This window comes from Eulemur rufifrons, chromosome 7, assembly GCF_041146395.1.
Source record: "Eulemur rufifrons isolate Redbay chromosome 7, OSU_ERuf_1, whole genome shotgun sequence".
NCBI lineage: Eukaryota > Metazoa > Chordata > Mammalia > Primates > Lemuridae > Eulemur > Eulemur rufifrons.
In genome coordinates this window covers 132,808,398-132,831,313 of record NC_090989.1, presented here as the reverse complement: position 1 = coordinate 132,831,313, position 22,916 = coordinate 132,808,398, and the positions used below count along the sequence as shown (strand labels likewise).

At 36.3% G+C, this 22,916-nt stretch overlaps 1 protein-coding gene across 6 annotated transcripts in view; it reads left to right on the top strand.

Moving 5' to 3' along the window:
• Positions 1 to 22,916, top strand: part of THRB (thyroid hormone receptor beta) — a 361,122-nt gene that overhangs the window by 81,695 nt on the left and 256,511 nt on the right. For 2 of the 6 annotated variants that reach the window (XM_069475447.1, XM_069475446.1), the window contains exon 2: positions 18,328 to 18,444. The exons of the other annotated variants lie outside the window; for them this stretch is intronic. The gene's annotated coding sequence lies outside the window, so the exon portion shown is untranslated. The remainder of the gene's footprint in view (positions 1 to 18,327; positions 18,445 to 22,916) is intronic. 6 annotated transcript variants of the gene reach the window in all.

The following is a 22,916-nucleotide window of genomic DNA, read 5'->3' as shown; positions in this document are numbered from 1 at the left end:
TTCTGGTGATGAATAGATACTCAATTTCAGGCTCTTCCATTCAAAATGCATTCATTTAGATGCAATCAACTTTAGTAGCCTATGGAGAAAATAGCTTTTAGAAATTGGTTTTACCTCACCTCATCAAAGATCTGCTAAACACATTGAATGAATGTGAATGAATATCAGTGGGCAAGCCAAACAGATTGAGCCTCGGATGCAAAAATGCCTACAGATGTTTCCATGGATTGTTTTTCACCCAATGAATTCAGGAGCATATGGAATCCTGGTTTGGGTTTTTTTTTTGTTGTTTTTTTTAATTGATTTCTGTGGTTGCAGCTGCATGGGTACCACATTTTTCCAACTGCCTCTCTGTTACCATTAGTGTTGTGTTCAGAATCTCTTGTTTCAATACGCATGATGTTCTCTTCTTTTTCAGAATTCTAATATTTTTCGAGTATTTCTATGTGTCAGGCGCTATGCTAAGCACATTCATGGATTAGTTCATTTAATTTCTTACAATGGCTCTATGGCACACACTAGCTACTATTATTATTCTCATTGTATAGCTATTACTGAGGGGTAAATGTTAGTGGCCCAGGGTGATACAGCTAACACTAACACATGACAAAGTCAGAACTTGCATTGGTTCTGTATAAATCCAGAGGCCCATATTCTTAACTGCTACACTATACTGCTCCCAGAAGTCATTACCACAAAGATTTATATTATTTTTTTATTTCTGAGAATAATATGATTTTATTTCTGTATCACACTTGATTTAAAACAAATAAGAATTATATCCACATATTCATGTCACTTGAATCTGGATTTCTACAGAATGAAGCCTGTCTGTGTAAATGTAACTTAGAGCAGGGCCTTTATCTCCAGTTTTCATGGATCTTAAATCTGTATCCAGAGACTTGTTCATGTTTTGAGTCATCGTTTTTCACTCCCTATGACATTTTGGGCACTTAAAGCATGTTCAATGATGTTTTAAAGAATGCAGTTTACACCACTTCCTTTAGAAGACTATAAATAAAAAATGATAGAAAGTGTCAAACCATAATTACATTGAGGGTTTTAGTAACCTCATAAACCACAAGAATGAAATACCAAAAAAACATTTTTTTTCAACTGCCACCATCAAAATCTCATTTGCCAATTCCATTTTTGCAGCATTGATGGAAGTAATCCAGTTAGGCTGACATTTTTATAGAGGATAGTTTAATGTTCAAATAAGCTCTGTGTTATTTCACCATTTTTATTTTTGTATGGGGAAAGGTTTTTTTCCTTCTGTAATGATTTGAACTGTGCTATAAAGTAAATGAAAATGTGTCTTGGTTGGATTGTGGTTCCAGCAGACACATTTTAGTTGATGTAAAGGTCTTTGCCATAACCACAGCTGATGTTTACAAATACACACCCATTCTAATTTTTAATGCTGTTGTATTTCTTAATGCATCTAATCACAGAAAATGTGTCAAAAAGAAAGGGAAACTTGGTCTCGAACATATGTTTGGATTTCTGTTAGCAGGAAACAAATGTCCAAATGTGATTGCATACAAGCTCACAGACATGCTCATGCACGTGCTCACACACACACTCCAGTATGGATTCAAGTATGAACCTGGTGACACAGTGGCACTTAGAGCCAAATACTGAACATATGTCGAAATGTGGTGTGATCACAACAGCAGAATGGTACAATATTGTTTCGTTCAGTTTGATACAGGAAGAGAAGCCAAATGACGGCAAATCATAAAACAAATGTCATTCCTTTCTCAAAAGTGTTATGACTGAATACTTGAGTGAAAAATAAGACCAATTTGTTTCAGTGTGACTTTCTTGTCATTGGTAAATTGATGGATACATTTCTGTTCACCTATAAGATAAAATAAGCTCACGAACCTTTAATAATTGAGACATGTTGGATACAATTGCTGATATTTGACTGTTTCTGCCCTGTAGATCAAAATATATCTATCATTCATCAAAAAATGGTATCAAAAATTTATATAGTTAAATCTGACAGAATAATATCTACTGTATTCATTTTTATCCTTTTGGTATTTCCATCTTGACTTTTTTAAAAGATGGCATAATTTTTAACCAAGTAAAAAGGCATAACTTTAAAGATGGACCTTACTGATGCAAATAACTTGCTAAGAGTCACATATTTCCAATATGTTATTATCCATCAATTCCCTTTTGAGAGCTAAGGATAGAGTAGTTGATCATTGCTTGCAAATTTCACCAAAAATGAGAATGAGAATTCTTTCCAAATCCTTTGATACCTTTAGCTAATAGACAAAAAGTAATCCCAGGGAAAGGTAATTGGTGGCCAAATGATAACTCCTCTAAGGAAGCCTTATATACCATGCTAGAAAGTTACAACAAGATGAAATGACTTATAGATTCATAGAATGGAAATGCCATGGGCATTATCCAGCCCAACAGTTCTCAGTAAGCCGGTCCAGACCCACGCAGATAGGTTGCCATGAGCAGTGAGGTATGTTATATGCAATTTGTTTCTAATGTTCAAAGTACTGAAATTAGGTCATCATTTCATTCTTTTGTAAATTAGAATGCATTTGAAATTATCCTTCTAAAATTTGCCACACTAAGTCAAAAGAATTTCATATCATAAAGAAAGACATGCAGTGTCAGCTGGTGGGTCTGGTATTACATACACGTCCCTTGGAGATATGCTTGGGAATGAATCTTGCATAAAAACATATAGGTGTTTTCTAGCAGAAAAAAAGTTTTCAATCTGTGGATCCAGGCACTTCCCACAACCTTTCCTGGGATCAGCAGAGATTGCTGAATTCATAAGCAGAAATTTGATGGTGTGCATGGAGTCAGCAAAGGGTCGTATTCTTGAGGGACATTTCTCCAGGGAATGGTAAGGCCTGGGGAAATGCCTGTGTCACCACTAGAGGACACATTTTTCATCACCGGATGCTTGTGGCTCTTGGACTCTATGTTTCCTTCTTGTGAACAGTGCCCAACACGCACTGCCAAAGTCTGTTTTTTCTCTAAGCTCAATTTATCTACAGTGGCCATGCTCTGGAGTTGACCTTTTCTTTCTTCATATGTGTTAATATCATGGATTAAGCTTCATAGTTGGTCTCTCAGTTCAGTGGCTATTCCCATACACCTAGGAGAAGTGTGAACTTAATTAATTCAATGCCTGCAGAAGAAGCTTACTTCTTTATCTGTTAGTTGTTATTTGGAGGGTGGAGGGCACTTCTTCATTGCCCCCATTTACCAAGAAATAAATCTGACTCTAATTGTTGTTTTTGTTGCTGTTTTTAACTGCATGATTATGATATCTCTCTATATTATTCAATGGAGTAGATTTATACCATTTCTCATTTTCATTATCTTAATTTTATGTACCCCATTTCATGACTTATAACTTATATGTTTATAATCTTAACAGCTCTAAACAATTCTAGGGATAGAAAAAAGATGTGACCATCCCAATTCCTTTTTCTTTTACAGTACAAGACAAATACTAACAAAGATGATACCCAAATCCTATAAATCAACCTCACAGATTGAAAAATCCCAAGTAAAGTACTGGCAAATTCAATCCAGCAAACATTAAAAACAATAACATATCATGACCAAAAAGCTGGTTCTTAAAAACACAGGAAATTTTACTATTAGAGAAATTTGTTATTATAATTCATCTTACTAGTAGGTTAAATAAGAAAATTTCATCTCTATAGATGCCTCCAAAGTACTTGATTTAATATACACTAGTGATGAGAACTCTTAATGCCATAGACATAGAAGGCTAATTAGTTAAAATGATAAAGATTATTTATTTGGAATAAAGGTTAAATATCTACTTAGATGTAAAATTCTATATGTATTTCAAAATGAGAAACAAGAAAAGGAATGTAAATTAATGATTATTTTTCTCAAAAGTCTAGCAAATATAATGACAAGGAAGCAAATTAGGTAAAGGGATCAGACAGGGGAAGTCAAACAAATGCCCATTTGTCTACATTGAAAATTGAAGAGAATTGACTGAAAAAGAAAGCTATTAAAACTTTAAAGAGTTCAGTGTACCACCTATTTACAGAAATAAAGTGTACTTATTAGCCATAATCAAATAGAAAATAAACAGGAAAAAACACGTCACATTAACAACCCTAAAATAGAAAATAACTATTTTAAAAGACATTAAAGGACAAAAAATAACCATTTTAAAAGACATAATACATTAAAAGACAAGTATAAGATGACCTTGAAAAAATTATAAAATAATTTAGAAGGAGAGGAGATTTAACAGGAAAACACTCTATACTAATTGACAGGAAGAATCAATATTTTAGAAATGCAAATTCTCCCCAAAGTAATCTAACAATTTAATGCAATTGAAATCAGAATTTACTGAGGGATTCTTTCAGTAATTTGACAAGATAATTTAAAAATTCATATGGAAGAAAATAAAAAGCAAAAATAGTCAATAAATTATTAAAATAACCAAGGCTCCCTAAAGATTAAGAACAGTTATATTAGAAAAACAGATTTGATCAAGTTGCTATATAAAATGTAAAACTCTACACAATGAAAAAAAAACATCAAATAAAGGGCTGTAAATAAGTGCAAGGGAAAACATCTGCAAGGCACAATTTATTTAATATATAAAGCAGCATTACAAATATATAGGAAAGAGACTAGATTCCTTCAGAATACAGTAGACCAAAGGCCAGGAAACTTTTTCTGTGAAGGACAAATAGTAAATACTTTTGACTTTGCAGGCACCACAGTCTCCATTGCCACTGTTCAGCTCTGCTCTTATAGTTCAAAAGCAGCCATAGACAATGTGTAAATGAATAGTCAAGACTGTGTTCCCATAAAACTTTATAAAAATAGAAAGTAGGCCAAATTTGGCCCACACACCATGGTCCTGCAATAGACCTATGACTTGATCACTGCTATATTCCAGATATGCCTAGAAGAAAGCATAGTATATACAAGATGTTCAAAAAATATATGTTGAATGAATGAGTAAATACATGAATAAAAAAGGACAATACACAAAAAAAGAACTTAAAGTCACCAGTAAACATAAAATTGTTCAAACTCACATAATAAAAGAGAGGAAAATTAAAATCATAACATTTGCTTACTCTCAGATTCACAAAGTTTGTTTTTTCTTTAATGATCATTCTTAGGCTTGGTAAGAATATAGACTCATGCATATCCTCATATGCTGCTGGTAGGCTTTTTCACTTTTTTATTTTTAGTTGTATACATAAAGAAGTATAGGAAATAATAAGAGGATCTGTCTATCCACTCCCTGGATCAGCAGTTATCAAATTACTTGATCTCACTCCTAAAAATTGTTAGAACTCCAAAGGAATTGTGTTCATTAATGTTTCTAATATTTACCACATTAGAAATTAAAATAGAAATATTTAAAATATTTGTTAATTAATTTAAAATAGCAATAATATTCTTTATATATTGTCATAAATAGCATTTTTATCACAATAACTACATCTTCAAAAGAAAAAAAATTATTGAGAAGAGTGGTGTTGTTTTACAATTTCGCAAATCTCTTTAATGTCTGGCCTAATAGAAGTCAAGTAGATTCTTGTATCTCTTCTAATTTTGCATTTAACCTATTGTGATACGCTTTTTTGTTGGAGTATATGAAGAAAATTAATCCTCAGGTATGTTGTTGAGAAAAAGAAGAATATTTTATTAGCCTTTTATGATAACTGTGAAAATCCTGCTTTGATACAACACCAAAACTCAACAAGTGGTAGTTTCTTAAAGGATAGTTGCAATGTGGAATCTGAAACTGTATCATTGAATTTTTCATACTCTGTTACATTAAAATCCATTCATTTATCTTTCACGTTCAATGGATCTTTTACCCATGCATGATTTTGTAACATCAGGCAATGATTAGAAAATATTGGTTCACTGAGTTATGCAGAACTTCCAGATACAGATGCATTTTGTTATACAGTGCAAAATTCAGGATTTTATCTATTACATCTCCACTGATCTGAGAAATCTTCAATTATTGGGAATGTGTCAAGCCCACAGTGGTGTATCTAAGTTTTCCAAATTCTAATTTTCATTTGAAAGCTCAATTTTTATCATTGGCAACAAATACTGTCATTTTTTTTTTTTTTTTTTTGAAGTGACAGACTCTTCATTCACTTTTGAGAAAAAGTCTGCCAAACACCCAAGTCTGAAAAACCATAGTTTGTTTCTCAGTGGCTTTTTCAAGAAAAAAATAATATTCTATGAAGACAGCAGGTAGGATCAGCTCACAATTCAAACAGTCACGCAAAGTGCGTTTCTCCAAGATAATCGTGATGTTTCAGTCTGCAGCAGCAGTGCTAGATGTACGCTTGCCATTTTGTCACTCAGAATATTTTTTAAAAACAGTGTTCTAGGGTTGAGGTTTAATTAAAGTAATTTTTACTGCTTCATCAAGGACATTCTTAAATGAAACTGGCTTTTTCTGTGTTTTGTTGTTGCTGTTTTACTGCAAATGTGTGGTATGAAGAATACAATGACTACTCCAGGGGTAGAGAAACTTTTCATGTTGGAAGGCTGCATTAATTTAGCTGTAATCAAATAAGGCCACATTCAAGAAACTTCAATTATATATACTTAAAAATGTACATTAGTCTGTAAAAATCTAACTACTATGTACTTAATAATTTCAAAAAATGAAAACTATTTATTAATTTTCAAGTTACCTAACTTTGTAATGACTTTGTTGTGTCTGCTCTTTGTTGGAAAGCATTTGAATATTTGGTTCAGCATGGAGGTCCACAGTTTCAGTTGATCTTCTAGATGGCTGTCAGTCATTTGTGACCTTAAGGGTGTCTTGGTTTGGGTTAGGCAGGAGAATGTAGATTCACAGCAATACACAGTTGAAAAGCAAAAAGCATTTTTGGGGGCATGTTGCCAAAGGCATGGGTATTTTGCTACATTTTTCCATATTTCCATTGGATCTTTATTAGCATCAACAATGAGTTTAAAATGTCATCTACTGGGAGCTCAATCAATTCCATCTGTAGTTCTTTAGGTGCCTTGGTGGTATCAACTAGGTGAGGCTAAAATGCTTGAGTGTGATGTCATGATTCTCAACGTCAATGAACCTTTCATTGTATTCTGCAATTAATAGGTCTATAACAGCTGCATATTCCTCAGATGAATCACATATATCATCCTGCTCATCAGTGATCTTTGCTAACTGGGGAAAATGTTCATCCAAAATTTGCTTTTGAAGAAGAAGTGTTTTGAAGAAAGATAGCTTTTTTCAAAATGCTTGGACATTTTTTGCCACATATCATATATAGATTTAATTTTACCTTACAAAGAAATATTCAAGCCATCTTTATTTGACACGATATCACACAGAAATGCTACATTCCTATGAAAATCATATTTCAGTTATTCACATTGCTGATTCTGTTCTTCATAAAATTTAACTGTTCTCACAGAGGTAAAATTTTGACTAACACCTGTCCCTGCAATAGCCAATGCATTTTAGAATGATATGGCAAATCCACATTGAATACCTCATCATTCAATTTGATCATGTTACAAAACTGAAGATGCCATGTTGCGTTTGTACAAATAGAGTTCACAATACTTATAACTTGTTGCAAAGTGTCACTTAAAATAGTAGCTTTAGCACAGAGATTTTGCTGGTGCAAGATACAATGAAAATAAGTGAGAACATCTGGATCTGTTAATACTTTTTAAATCTGTGTGATAAACCCTTCATGTTTTCCTGTCATGGAAGGTGCACCATCTGTACGTACACTCACTAAACTTACCAAATTCAGTCCAACGTCACTACATTTGTCTTGAAAGTTGTTGAAGATATCTATTCCCTACGGTCTGTTTGCAAGAGTGCCCAAAGCAAACAACTCTTTGTAGCAAAGAAAATCTTCTGTTAAGACCTGAATGAAGTATAAAACCTGTGCTAAATCAGTAGTATCAGTTGATTCATCCAAAGTGATTGAATAATATACATTTTCCTTTTGATGTATTGCATGAAGTTGTTAAGTTGAAGGCTAATTCATGCTACCAATCAGTTATGGTGCTCCCTTGAAAGAGGCAGTTATTTGTACTTTGAAACATTGTCAGGTCTAAGCATCCTACAATTTTGACAATGCATTCTTTCATAAATTCTACATCACTGAATGGCTTCCCTTTTTCCCTAGTGTATAAGCTACTTCATAAGTTGCTTCACTGGCATTATTTCCAGGTCTTATTGCTGCTTGAAAGAATTGTCTTTGCTTTTGCTTTTCATCTTTTCATTTCTGCAATACAAGCTTTTGTAATTTAAAATATTTGTGGTCCTTATGAGTATTCAATTCAATGCTGATGAGCATTGGATTTCTTTTAATGCTGATATTGCAGTATCACAAAGCAAGCAAATCATCTTGTCTTTAGCAGAAACAAGGTAATATTGCAGTCCCCAATCCTGATTTAAAAAAATCTGTTTTCTTCCTTCAGCATTCTTTTGGTCTTCTTTGACACGATGGGCTGTTAAGCATACAGAATTAAAAAATACTGTTGAGCTGTGCAACTATTCACAAATTTTACTTCAAAGAGAAACACAGTGCACCATTTTCAAAAGCTGATAACAGATTGGCATACTCGACCCCCATAAACTCTCACCAACCAGCCTCCTGTGGTAGTGGTGCCAGTCAGGCAGGGGAAGTTAGAACTAAATCATGAGCATAGCAGCCACCAGTTTAGCCCTTATGGCTCACTAATGTTCTAATTGTGCTGGTCAATCTGGGAGAATTATTTCATTAAAACTTATTTTATTCTTTGATATTTTTTCTTGTTGTTTTTTTTTTATTCTTATTTCAGCATATTGTGGGGGTACAAAAGTTTAGGTTACGTATATTGCCCTTGCCCCCATCCCCCTGAGTCAGAGCTTCAAACATGTCCATCCCCTAGACAGTGATATTCTAAATATCCATTTTTAAAATGAAATAAAAATATAAAAGATGAAAAAAAATGTATTAATAAAATAATTTGTTCTGTAAAATTTGGATTCAGTCAAGAGGCCACACTTAAGGACTTAGAAGGCCACATATGGCCTTAAGGCTGCAGGTTCCCCGCCCCTGGACTGCTCAGATAGGTGGTGCCACTGCCTTGATTCATCCCATAGATTTACCGATAATTGATTTTTACCAACAGTGCAAATGTCAACACAGTGAAGAAGAAACATTTATAAATATCTTAGTATTATTATTAAGATTATTATTTGACCTCACAGACATCCTATAAGAGACTTGGAGTCTCCCAGATGTTCTCAGACACATTTTGAGAACTGTGCCCTAGATTTTAGAAAGGGTAACATTTTACCTTGTTTGCTTCAAAACTGCTTGTTAATAAAATAAATATTATGGATCCCACTAAAATTTCTATACCTCTTATACAGTATTCTTTTCCGGAGATTAACCACTATGTTGAAGAGTACAATTTCTGTACATGGTTTTGTACTTCCCATATGTATGTAAACAGCTGCAACAGTATATTTTTACTTTTATTAAATTTTACATAACTGATTCCATTCTGTGTGTATGCTTTTACCAAGATTTTTTTCATTCAACATTATGCCATTATGTTTTCAGAGAAATCTATATTGATACATATAGATCCAGTTCATATATTTTAACTGCTGTGTGATATTCATCTCTTCATTTCTGGATTAGCTGGTATTTAAATTGTTTCCAAATTTTTACTATTTCGAATATTTCCTTAAACAAGGTCACTCTAAGTTGTCAGTTTTCCTGTCTATATTGTCAAGTTGTCTCCATCATGGCTTTACCAGTTTACAACCTGTTGTGGTTCTAACCTGGTACTCTCTTTCTGGATGCAATTTGGCAGTGTGTATCAAATACTTCAAAAGAAGGCATAATTTTTCAGTTTCTTTTTGTTGTTGTTGTTGAGATAGAGTCTCACTCTGTTGTCCTGGGTAGAGTGCATCGTCGTAGCTCACTGCAACCTCCAACTCCTGGGCTCAAGAGATCCTCCTGCCTCAGGGACTGTAGGTGTGAGCCACAATGCCCAGCTAATTTTTTTTTTTTTTTTTTTTTTTTTTTTTAGTAGAGATAGGGGTCTCACTCTTGCAGATCTTGAACTCCTGACCTCAAGTGATCCTCCCACCTCATTCTCCCAGAGTGCTAGGATTACAGGTGTGAGCCACTGTGCCTGGCCGGCATAATTTTTGATCCAGAAATTTCAATTATAAGAGTTAACCATAAAAGATCATTTGGCCACCATTATTTATAAAACTTGAAAACATGGATAACAGATTCTAGATGTTTAAAGATAAGATAGGTGATTAGTTAAATAAATTGTGGTATCTTTTAATTGACTCATGTATTTATTTTATATCTCAATTTTATTCAATTGATACAAGTTATTTTATATAATTATTTTTTATCAAAATGGATGATAGTAATATAGGTAATTTTAATTTTCTTCTTTGTGCTTTTTTAAAAATGTTATTTTCTACTTTTGTTATTGAGGAAACATGTCATTACCAAAAGAAGAAGAAAGCAGATATATTGTGAAACCTCATCCCAAACTAAGTGTCAGGTCAGGCCAAAAGAGTAGAACAGCAGTCCCCAAATTTGACAGTGCCCAGGAGTCATTTGAGACTTGATGCAGCCCCCAGGGATTTTGATTTAGTGGGACGGGGGGTCGCTGATACCCTGAAATGCGTAGAGCTCACATCTTAAGAAATACTAATTTAGAAACTATAGCTAATTTAATCTGACATTGTCCACATTGATAAAAAATAGGAAGTCTCATAAATTTCAGTATTCAGTGACAAAAAGTATCTAGGGGAAAGTTCTGGTGATGCTGCTCATTGTGGTGGCCCAAAGCTGAGAGAGAAGGAGCTCTCTTTCCTGAAAATCTGCCCCAGACTTTACTTTCTTATCCTTGGCTTAACGTGCTTCACACTTTCTTCTTCTTAGCTTTGGCAGCCTGCCCTGTAGCAGACAAGGTAAAGCCTGTAGCTGGTGGCTCAGATGTTCATTCTGTCTTTCATCCCTTCTTCCTCTCTTCTCTAGTACCTGAGTCACTTCCTTTGTGGCACAGAGCTTCTCAAATCTGAGCATCACAATCTTTGGGCAAATGAGCTTTTAAAAACACATATTCCTGGCCAGGCACAGTGGCTCACGCCTGTAATCCTAGCATTTTGAATGGCTGAGGCAGGAGGATCACTTGAGGTGAGGAGTTTGAGACCAACCTGAGCAACATAGCAAGACTCCTTCCTACAAAAAAAAAAAATAAAACAGTAGCTGGGCATGGTGGTGCACTCCTATAGTCCCAGCAGCTCAGGAGGCTGAGGCAGGAGGATCCCCTGAGCCCGAGAGTTTGAGGTTGCAGTGAGCTATGATCATGCCACTCCCCTCATACCCAGGCAACAAAGTAAAACCCTGACTCTAAAAACAAACAAACAAACAAACAAACACACCACTTATTCTTGGCCCCCTATCTCAGAGCTTCTGATTCTGTAGATCTGATGTGGGACCCAGAAATTTGCATTTAAAATAAATTCCCAAGTGATATGGAAGCTGCTGGAAGCTGCTGGTCCATAGACCACACTGATGTAGAACAAATCAGCCTGGGATACAAGGGGGCTGAGTAATAAAATATTATTCACTAGATGTTAGAAATTCAATAAACACATCAAGCTTAAGACTACAGCCTCATTAGGAGTCTAGGCAGAGTTATCGTTACATGTAGAAGCAGTAGTTGTAAAAGCATTACCAGTAGTAGTGGTCAAAATAAGAAGAATGCAATAGTAATAATAGAAATAGTGATAGTAGTAAGATTAATAATGAAATAATAAAATAAATAGCCAAGGATTATTTTTCTTCCCACATTTTGACAAAACTTTTCATCATGGTCTTGCCAGAACAGAGACAAGATTTTGAATACAAAAATGTCATGAAACCATGAACTTCAAAAATGTCTCTTTAAATGAATGTCTCATTTTCAGTGAGAGCAAGGTCTTTAAAAACATACCAGACCTTATGATCCAGAAAAAGCTGTTTCTGTTCCTCCTGCAGGGTATTATTTATCTTTGGCTAATAGCTTCAGCCAAGCCGTTTTTATAGCCTCACATGTTATCAAAAGTGTTTTTATTGCTCAATCTAACTACTCCCTTTCTCAACCTATTTCATTAATCCTGCCTTTAGAGGCCAGGTGTAAACTGAAGTCCATATAAAAGGGATTTTTTTTAAGTCCCTTTGTGTTTTTCCTTTTTGTGTTACATTATGAATACGGTAATTGGCAGTTAATGAGATGTAAGTACTGTAGTCTCAGACACTTTAGAGTTATTCATGTCTCTGCACCATTTTCATCCGGGCCTCATTTTCTAAACACCAGACCTGTAATTATGCCAAAATCTATCTGAGCCAGAGAATATTTTGTTTTTTTCTTATTGCTACCTACAGAGCATAAAGCTGTGCAAAGTGTTAGACTTGCAAAGTTAATTTTAACCCCCGCCCAGTGAAAATTTTGGGGGACAACTCAATAAGGTAAAATTATAGGTGTATGGATCATAGATTGCAGAGTTTACAGAGAAATCTAGAAAACGTCTATTAATAACTTAGTCATTTGGCTTTAGTATCTACCCCATTTTGCAGATGAGTTAGCCAAGGCTTAGAAAAATGAAATATATATTGATCTAGGGTTCAAATTGGAGATCTGTCTGGCCCTAAAGCGAGTAGCCTTGTTTGAAGGGGGTTGGCACCTGTCTTTTGCCTTCCTGCGTGGTGTTTTTTCATTGTGTCATGCTATCGCCAGCCTACCTTGAACTCTTTCATCATCTATTTAGGTGTTTTGTATAAATACCTTTTTTTAAAGTTTTATTTCTATTTAATTTATATAGTATTTTTCAATGACTGTGTCCTTGCAACAGATATTTTGATGTACTAAATTTGCGCACACACCTGAGTTAGGAAGATAGATGTATTTTGTTTTGTATAAAAAAGTCCAGGCCTCATGTTTACATTGAAAATGTCAGTCTTTGTTTCCACTCAAGTGTTAACCTTTCTAAAAATGTCCCTCACATTGAAGGACATCCAAAAGGCAGTAACTTATTAGAACCTTGGGTTCAGATTACAAATGTGTTTGGCTAGCTCAGTTTTGAAGTTCAAATTATCTTAGAATTATTTTAAATATTTGTATAGGAACGCTGATTAGTTTACTAACGTGTTGCCTCATAACTATCCACTAATAACCACCTTGGCCCATGATCATTAACTCTTAGGGCTCAAGCAAGCTCTCAGCAAAGGTGATTTGCTTCAGTGTTAGAAGCTGTCATTTTATGTCTTCACCCCAGGACTTGAAAGTGTTGACTCAGAAGAGGGATTTTAAAACCAGTTTTTAAAACTGCATTTTATTCTTTGAGCAGAAGTGTTGAAAAAAACTTCTGATGAGATAACATCCTCCCCTATCCTCACCCTTTTTGTAATTAATATTTTCTGATGGTTTACATTTAACCGGAGACCAACAATGTGGTATAGGGGAAAGAATGTCGGTGTAGAGTCAGGATATGAGGGATTTTGTTCTGGCTCTGTCATTCAACTCATGATCTTAGACAAGTCATTTAATTTCTCTGGGTGTTGGTTTCTATAAATGAGAAAGTGACACCAGGTCATTCCTAAGCTGTTTTCCAACCAGAAGAATCTGTAAATATGTGTATTCTGCCAAGAGGCACTAAACTAGCTAGAAGACTACAGATCTGAGTGTGGGTCACAGGGACCCTTGCCTCCTTTATCTCTTGCCTTTTGACAGACCAACTTCCTGGGCTGCAGCCTGTGCAGCCACACAGAACCCCAAGCTCAGAAGGACTCTGTGCTTGGCTTCATGCTTTTCTGTCACCTTGCAATTCTAATAATTTCTCAACAAGGGCCCTGCATTTTCATTTTGCTCTGGGCCAGGCAAATCATACAGCCAGTCCTGCCTTTTGGTAATGTATTTCTTGCCAGTGCATCTACCAATTGAAAAAAGAAATCATGACCCTAAATTGGTCCTTTTGCCACCATTCTATCTCTTGGGTAGACTGAAGAAAGCATAATGTTGACAAAATTATTTATGTGGATTTGGGGGGGTAATTTTCAGTGATATGAGTTCTTGATTGTTTACATTTTCCTCCTTGTATGCTTCCTCACCCCACCTCAATCCATTTTTTTTAAATGAAAGTTAATTGTATTTACCAAGTATTTTCAGTCTCTCCATTCAATGTCATTCTCTCCATTGCTACATAAGCAATTATAGTGCAATATAGATGACACTTTAGGCTTTGAAGTATCACTGTTACACATTTTTATTTTTCTGGAGAAGCTACAATTAAAACAGCTTGATGACTAGAGAGGAGAAGTCTTCTTTGGTCTGATGCCACCAGTATAGAGATGTCTATCTGCATGTAATGTGGGCTGTTTCCCTCGGCAGCTGGTTTGTTCTGACCAGACGAGCCACCAAAAGACCGTGAGAGGTCAATTCTGTATAAAGAGGGACTTGCTGAAGGTGCTAAGATGTGCATTCGTGCAGGGACCAGCTGGATTGTATATGTTAACACTGATAAAAATTACTCTGTGACTGCAATGAGCATATGCTTTCTTGGCTTATACACTATTGTGTGCCAAAGGATGAAAGAGCAAAAGACATAGAGAAAAATGTTTCTATGTACCTGTTGATGGTTGGTGGGGTTTTATGTTATGAGTTTGGTTTCAGAAAGTTGGAGCAAATCTCTAAGCAACTATCTGGCCAAGTTACATATCACATCGATGACAATAAATTGCTTTGATGGGCCACTGCAGGGTGTCTGTTTCAAACTAATCCCCAACCTTTTTCTTTTGCAAACCCAGTGTTTATAATCTTCCAAAACACTGTCTTTTTTACCCTCAATTCATAAATTTTTATTCCACTTACTTAAAAATTGATTGTAGCTGACTTTTAACTATATTAATAATATCTGAATATTTTAAAATATTTAACTAGTCTTTTTTCTTCTTTAAAACTGAATTTAAGTGATAGTCTCTATGTTGAATTCTAATGGCTGCCCTGGATTCTGATTTCTAGATGGAGAAATATACCGTTTTTATTGTTTGAAATCACATAAACTGGTGTTTTGATTTACAATTGTGCTTAAGAGCAAAGAAAGGATTTGTAAATTTTAGAAGAGCATGCAATTGGTCATTCAACAACATTTTATTAATGTATCTGGTATTGATAACCAGCAAAGCTGTAGTCACAGATCTTATATTCATGGGTTTCTTGTATCCAATGCATTGAATTTTTCCAGCAGTAAATTTATAGTTGTGAAACTGTGAGATTTTTAAATGAAAAGAACCAAAGTGAAACTCCTCAGGTAATTAAGTACATGCTTTGGTTCCATGCATTTTATTTCAGAACACTGCTCTACAGAGATTCCAAAGAAAGTGCCATAGTAGCTTAAACACATAGTTTACCTGTGAAAAGAGAGGAAATCAGAGGCTCAAGTTCAGAGTTTCCACAAGTGGTGCATAGTATCCTCCTCTGTGACCTCCAGGAAAGGAGGCACTCGGTCCCTTCTTGTAAGCATTGGTCTCTCCTATGGAGTGACTCTAAATGTGCCAATTAGTATCACAGCGAAAACTTCTGTCAAAGGTCTGAGATGACACCTTACTTCACAGACATCATCTGATGGGACCCTAGACAGAAACACCTCTGGCATGAAGTGAGTACTGTGGCATGTTTCCCCTCAAAGGGACACTCAGTGTTTTCACCCTTAGCTGAACATTGAAATCACCTGGGCAAAGAAAGAAATACTGATGTCTAGGTCATACCCACAGAGATTATGATGTAATTGGTCCAGGGTGTGGTCCAGGCATTGGTATTTGACAAGTTCCCCAGATAATTTGAAGGGGAAGCCATGACCGAGAACCAAAGCCTATAGTGAAGTTTGCTTTGTTATTTAAATATATAAACCTTTGTGGGGAAATAATTCACATAACATACTACACACCCATTAAAAGTGTACAAGTCAATAGTTTTAGTATAGTCACAGAGGTATTGTGCCACCATCACCACAATCAATTTTATGTGTTTATCACCCCAAAAAGAAATCCACTAGTAGTCACTCCCCATTTCCTCCACCCTACCCCCAGCCTTAGGCAACCACTAAGCTACTTTATGTCTGTATAGATTTGCCTATTCTGGATATTTCACAAAAATGGAATCATATAATTCCACATTTTATTTAGCCATTCACCAGTTGTTGGACATTTGAGTTGGTCTACTTTTTGGCAATAACGAATAATGCTGCCACAAAATTTATGTCCAAGTTTTTGTGTGGACATATATTTTCATTTCTCTTGGGTATACATCTAGGAGAAGAATTGCTGGATTATATGGTAACTTGAACTTTTAAGGAATGGCCAGACTGTTTTCCAAAATAGCTGCTCCATTTACCTTCCCATCAGCAGTGTATGAGGGCTCTAATTTCTCCACATCCTTGCCAACATTTTTTGTCTGTCTTTTTAATGATAGCCATCCTAGTAGGTATGAAATAGTATCTAGTTGTGGTTTGGGTTTGTACTTATTGTCCATTTGTGTATCATCTTTGGAGAAATGTCTATTTAGATCCTTTGCCCATTTTCTTAAAGGTCTCTAATGAAGCACGAAAGTTTTGAATATTGACAAAGTCAAATTTATTTATATTTTCTTTGCTGCTTGTACTTTTGTGTCATATCTAAAAAGGTTTTATATAACCCAAGGTCATAAAAATTTTCTCCTATGTTTTCTTCTAAGAGTTTTATAGTTTTAGCTCTTACATTTAGGTCTATAATCCATTTTGAGCTCATTTATCTCTATGGTGTGAGGAAGGGTTCCAACTTCATTCTTTTGCATGTGGCTATCTTAGAGTGATTTTTATGAGCCTCCTCACCAAAGGTTAGTGAATATCTTGCTGAAAGCCAGCTGTGTGACAGACTTCATGGGGGATGTATACCAATAATGAATTGCCACAGTTTCAGCTTCTTTCTGCTCTCTCCCAGGGAGCACAAACACTGGTTGAAAATCTAAACACGCACTTAGTGCTACCAAAGATCACATTTATACATTCTCTGCTCAGTAAGCTGAGGTTTCCCTAATGCGGGTGGTGGGGGTGGGGGTGGAGGGGGGAGGCACTTAGGAATTAAGCGAAGAGTGATACCAATCATTAAAGGCTTTTGAGAGAATTGAGTTTCCTTTACTGCATTGATCCAGGAAAACACATTTAAACTATAGTGTGTGACCTATAGGAATTACCTTGATGAATGCTGTGGTGCTATTTGATGACGTTTTAATGCTTTGTGTTCTTACTTGTTTGAGGAAATACCTTTCCTAAAAGTTTTGAGTCAGAAATTATTTCTGTGAAGGTAATGAAATTTTCTTCTCTGAAACTGCTTAAGAAAAGGACAGATAAATCATCCCTCCAGAAGGTTCAAAGTAGAGGAGCGTATCGTCCGTACCCAAAGTTGTGTGCTGCTGTGAGGGTGGCAGGTAGGATTAGGAACAGTTCCACCAGCTAGTAGAGAAACCCCCATCAGACCACTAGACTGAGACCCCAAGTTTAAGAACAAGTCAAGTTCCTTTGCTCTCTTTAGCTGGAAAAGTGCTGGTTCTCACGCAGGCAGGTTTGTCTTTCACAAGCAGCCTCTTATCGCTATTGAGTTGTAACAGTTCTTTATATATTTGAGATACAAGTTCCTTATAGGATATTCAAGCTTCTCTAGGAAAGGAACATACATGACAAGTGTCTTTCTGCACTGCTGAACTTAAAGAGGGCACATTAAATGTGTGGTTCGGGAGATCACATTGAAACTTCCATCACTTCCTATAAAACTTCCAGGCAAATACCCTTTTCTCTCAAGAAGGCAGAGGGAAAACAGGCACAGAATTGTATAGACCTAGGTCCAAATCCTGGCTCTAGAACACAGCTTAGGTGATTTTCCATGAATTATTATTTAACTTCTTTGAGCCTCATCTTCCTCTTCTATGTCATAGAAATATATCTATTGAAGGTCATTGTTGGATCACCTGAGATAGCAAATATAAAATCCCTGGACCAAGTTAAGAGTTCAATATATTTTATTCATCTCTCCCTTTCAATACCAAAGCTATGGTAGAACCTGAGTTTCAAAACTCACTTTTTCAGTCTTGAATCTAAAGATTTAAAAGGGCCATTAGCAAAAATGGAGATTGGATTTACCATTGGACACATCAGATCCGTCTCCTGTATCATTCTATTCTTTCAGTGATCTTAAAGCCTTCGTTCTTTGGCAGGCTATAGGACCTCACCTTATGGAGTCTTCCTGCCACCTTGAGAAAACATTACTACTGTCCGTGACTTTGGTGATACATCAGCATTCCGGCGAAGTATCCAGCTGTTTGAAACAGCAGGTATTTATTTTCTTTGGTCTAAAGATGCAAAAATGAAATGTAGCTGCCTGTTCTGAAAATGCTTTCTTGGTCCATGTCATTCAGTTAGGTTAAGCAGTGGAATGTATTATGACCTTGGTCTGTGCACTGACCTCTCCCAGGTGCTCCTAGACCTTGTTTATGTAGACATTTATGGACCAAGTAGCTGAACCTAAGCTCAAACGTCCCCAAGCCACTTTTTTGAAAGATTAATTATTCAGCAGGAGTATTTATGTGACTGTCAGTAGGAGGGAGCCTTTTACCAAGAGGAGAGTGTGAGACCCTATTCAGAGGAAGTTATTCTATAAGGAGTCATGGCTTCAGGCTTCGTTTCTTTGAGTGACACTGGGGGTATTTTAATCCTTTCAAGGGCATCCATTGCCTTCTGTGTGATGTAGAAATGTTGAGCTTCTCTTTCACGAGCCTCCCTGAGATGTCCTGAAGATTAGTAAGATAACAGGCATGGAAGGACTTCGATCCTAGGACAATGTATAGATTCAAGTTGTGGCATCTGTATTATTTATATTCCCATAGAATTAAGCCCAGTTGTTTTCTACGAAAAACTCAGAAGTTTACTTAATGATGGTGTATCAAAAATTGCAAACAACAAATATGAGAATTTATTTATCATTTATTTTTATTAGGCTACATTATTATATATGTCTTTTTTTTAAAAAAAAACCTTATATAAGTAGAGATAATAAAAAGTAGGATAAACTATTCTCTATATCAAGAGAGGAGAATAGGGTTATATATAAATTCTAAGCAGTATATGTTCCAAATCTATGAAAATTCCTTCTGGAATTTAGCCTGGTATGTATAAATCTAAGCATATAAAGTACAAATGTTATTCATATAACTATAAATATGTAAAGACTAAAATATTTGATTTTGAAATGCAGTCAGTTATAACTTAAGACACATGTAAATATAGTCTCTCTTTCTGCTGAGTTCAGCACATCCCTTTGAGAAATGTAGAACTTGGCTTTAAAATGGTAAAAAAGAAGCCTGGATAGTAATTTGAGGATGACTTTCAATTGGGTATAACTTTAACTTTTTAGGTGAGGTTCATAGCATTATTTTAGTTGGCTAAGGGGTACAAAAATGCAGTTAGATAGAAGGAATAAGTTCTAGCATTTGATGGTGTAATAGGGAAATTATAGTTAACAACAATTTTATTGTATATTTCAAAATACTTAGAAGAGAAGAATTGTAATATTACCAGCACAAAGATAAATATTTAAGGTGACAGATATCTCAATTACCCTGATTATTATACAGTGTACACGGTTACCAAAATATCACATGCACCCCCAAAATAGGTACCACTACTATATGTCGATTTTAAAAATCTGGAATCAATTCTCAATTAAATCTAGAATTTTCATCTGGAAAAAAATAGCCAAACCCTCAATAAATTCAACAATAATAAAATGTAAAATATTTTCCCTAGACTTGGAAGGAGTAAAATGGGGGATTCTAGTTTAAGCAAAACCTTATGTGTAGTTGTAAGAATCAAATGAAAAGATGCACATAAAAATGCTTTGGAAATGGCAAAATACTCAGAGGGTACCCACCAAGAGGGGCACTAGAGCACAGCTGTCAAGAGTGTTGCTTTGGAGCCAGACTGCCCGTGTGCCAATTCCAACATGGCTGCTCTCTGCGCAGGGTCCACATCTCTAAAATAGGGACCATAATCACTCCCTTTACTGCTATGAAGAGTAAATCCGTTAGCATAGGTAGAATTCTCAGGACAATGCCTGGAACATGGAAAGTGCTTAAGCAATATTGGTGATGGTGATGATGATGATGATGATGATGTAAATGTATCTGAGGAAAATGAGAGTACAGAGGAAGAAGTGTTTGGTTTGGAAATGGGAGATGGATCAGCTGACCCCATCAGCTCAAAGAGGAGTAAACAGAATATTAGAAACAAATTAGGTTTGGAATTAGAATGGAAAGGCACACCCAGCTCACAAATATGTTCTAAGTTCAGGTGATTGTCTTTCTGGGTACTGGCAGAAATATTAGCAGCACTTACCATAGCTCTAAAAGGAACTATTCTGAGCAGTCATTGCACATACACTATGGAGCCAGGAAGATGCTAGTTTAAAAACAAGGTTTAACAAGGAATCACTGTCTCCGGATTTAATAGCAAGCATCATAGAGATTCTGAAATGATGACGTGGGATAATAAACGTTTTTATTGTCACAAATGTGGGATGACAGCATTATTCAAGAATGGTAGGCAAAACCGCCTGACTCCGAGGAAAAAGGCACATCTCTCCACAAGACCTATTCTGAAGCCGAACTGTAGTGATTCTTTTATGACTTTGACCGTATTTTGCCACCTATTTTCTAAAATAATAGCTAAATATTCCAGAGAAGCTAGAACTACCTGAGTCTTACCTTCTTGTGGTGGTGCAGGTCCCTGAGCAGCCGTGTAGCCCTCCAAAGAGGTTTCCCAGGACCAGCCAGCTTTCCCCACTCACGTACCCCACCCCACCCCCACCCCCACCCCCCCACACCCCCGCCTCTGCCCAGCTGGGCAGTGCACCTGACCTCTGCCTGGGACATACCTTCCCTAGTTGCTGCCACAGATGCAGGACGGGTGAAATGGCCCCTGAAAAGATTCAGCTCTGTTTTTCCACCAGCTGAGGAAAATTGTCTGCAGGGCTGTCTCAGATCTGCCAAAATCATTCCAGCAGTACTTGGCAAAATCCCAGGCTGTGAGTTCTTCATGCTAAAAATGGAGAATTTGGGCCAATATTCTCACTATAATTTTCCTAATTCCAAGAATTTAAAAATAATATATATATATATATATATATTCAGGGAAAGGATTCGGAAGCAGCTGGGCATCAGGCTGAGAGGCGGGCTAAAAACAGAACAGCTGTGCTGGTTGTAAGCCTGAGCTGACTGCATAACCCTTGATTTCTTTGAACCCTGGGCCTGAGGATTCGAGGCTATAAAACAGAGCTAACAAGTGTTGACCTATCCGATTTCTTGTGAGACATACAGAGTTGAGTTGGTTATTAAGCAGTTTTCAAATGGAAAGTATTACAGAAATGCTTATAATAACAAAAGGCTAATTATAGCATTTTCCCAGGTTCTGGGACTACTCTAATGGGAAGGATGGCACCTGCGAGACCTAACATGTCTATCAGACAGGTGGTGCGATGTCTACAAAAGTAAATACTCTATTATACGTGGTGATATCTCATATGCCAATCAACATAATAAGTGTAGCTGGACAGCTGCTTTAGTTTAAGATAAGCAAAGCGAGTGTGGGAGTGTTTTAAAGCCATTTATGCGCAGGTAGATATTCCCAAAGTGTGTTGCAGCTGGAGAGCAGGGATGAGGGGGTGGGCCTTATGCCTCTTGATATCTTCATGATACCTTATGATTATAAAGTGCCTAGCATTCTGCCTGGCACATAGCAGCCGACCAGTGAATCGTCATCTCTTTCCCCCATCCCCAAGCATGTTGTCACCAGTGGGAGATGGCCGTGGGGAGGGCCACGTGGAGCTTTCAGTGCCAAGAGCACACAGTATAAATAAAATCAGTAGGTTTGCTATACAAACAGAGCCTGAGGACAACATCTCTGGTTCCTCCTACTTACCAGATTGTCACCTCTAGGTCACACCTATGAAGACATTTTTGAACTGTCATTGGTTACCTTTTATTCAGTGAATGCTCCAAAAATACCTGTTGATTCAACTGCATCTCTTAGGGACATTTACGGCATTCCAAGGCTGTGATTGCCTTTCGTGAATGCCGCTGAACAGATTCCTACTTGTTGAGTATTGCTTATTGCTGAAGCTATTTTTATAAACACTGCCAAAAGCCTTTAATCTCCTCTCAGTTGAGTGTATCTTTTGGGTTTTTTTGTTGTCACAGTTAACCTTTTGGCAGAGAATGGGGCAGACTAGGAAAAGGCAATTGAGATAGGAAGCAGTTTGTAGAAAGATCCTTGGAAAAACCCTTTCCCCTGAATTACATTTTGCATTCCATTAGAGAACAACGGATTAAAAACAAAGCACAAATCTGGCTGAGAACCTGAAAGGCAAGTTTCAGCATGAGTGAATTTTTAACAGCCTCAAAAGAGGGGGTTAAAATGAAATTCTGACAACCTTAACTACATTTCTTTCTTAAAGCGTTGCTATAATAATAAAAGGTGAAATGTCAGCAGTCACATATTATTCTATCTAACAATACTTTATAATTTCTCCTCTGTGGGAGCACTTGCCCTTTTATAGTCTCAGTTCTGCATTTGACTGACTGCCCAAGGACCACAATTACTTCAGCCATTTACCTGCATATGGGCAGCACAGCCAAGACCTGCTCTGCATTGCTGAGTTCCCCAGGGACTTGCTCTTGGGGACTTCAGCCAATAAAAGAGTTCTATGATAGGGGCTACTTACTGCCTCTGGGTTTTAAACCACTCCAAAGAC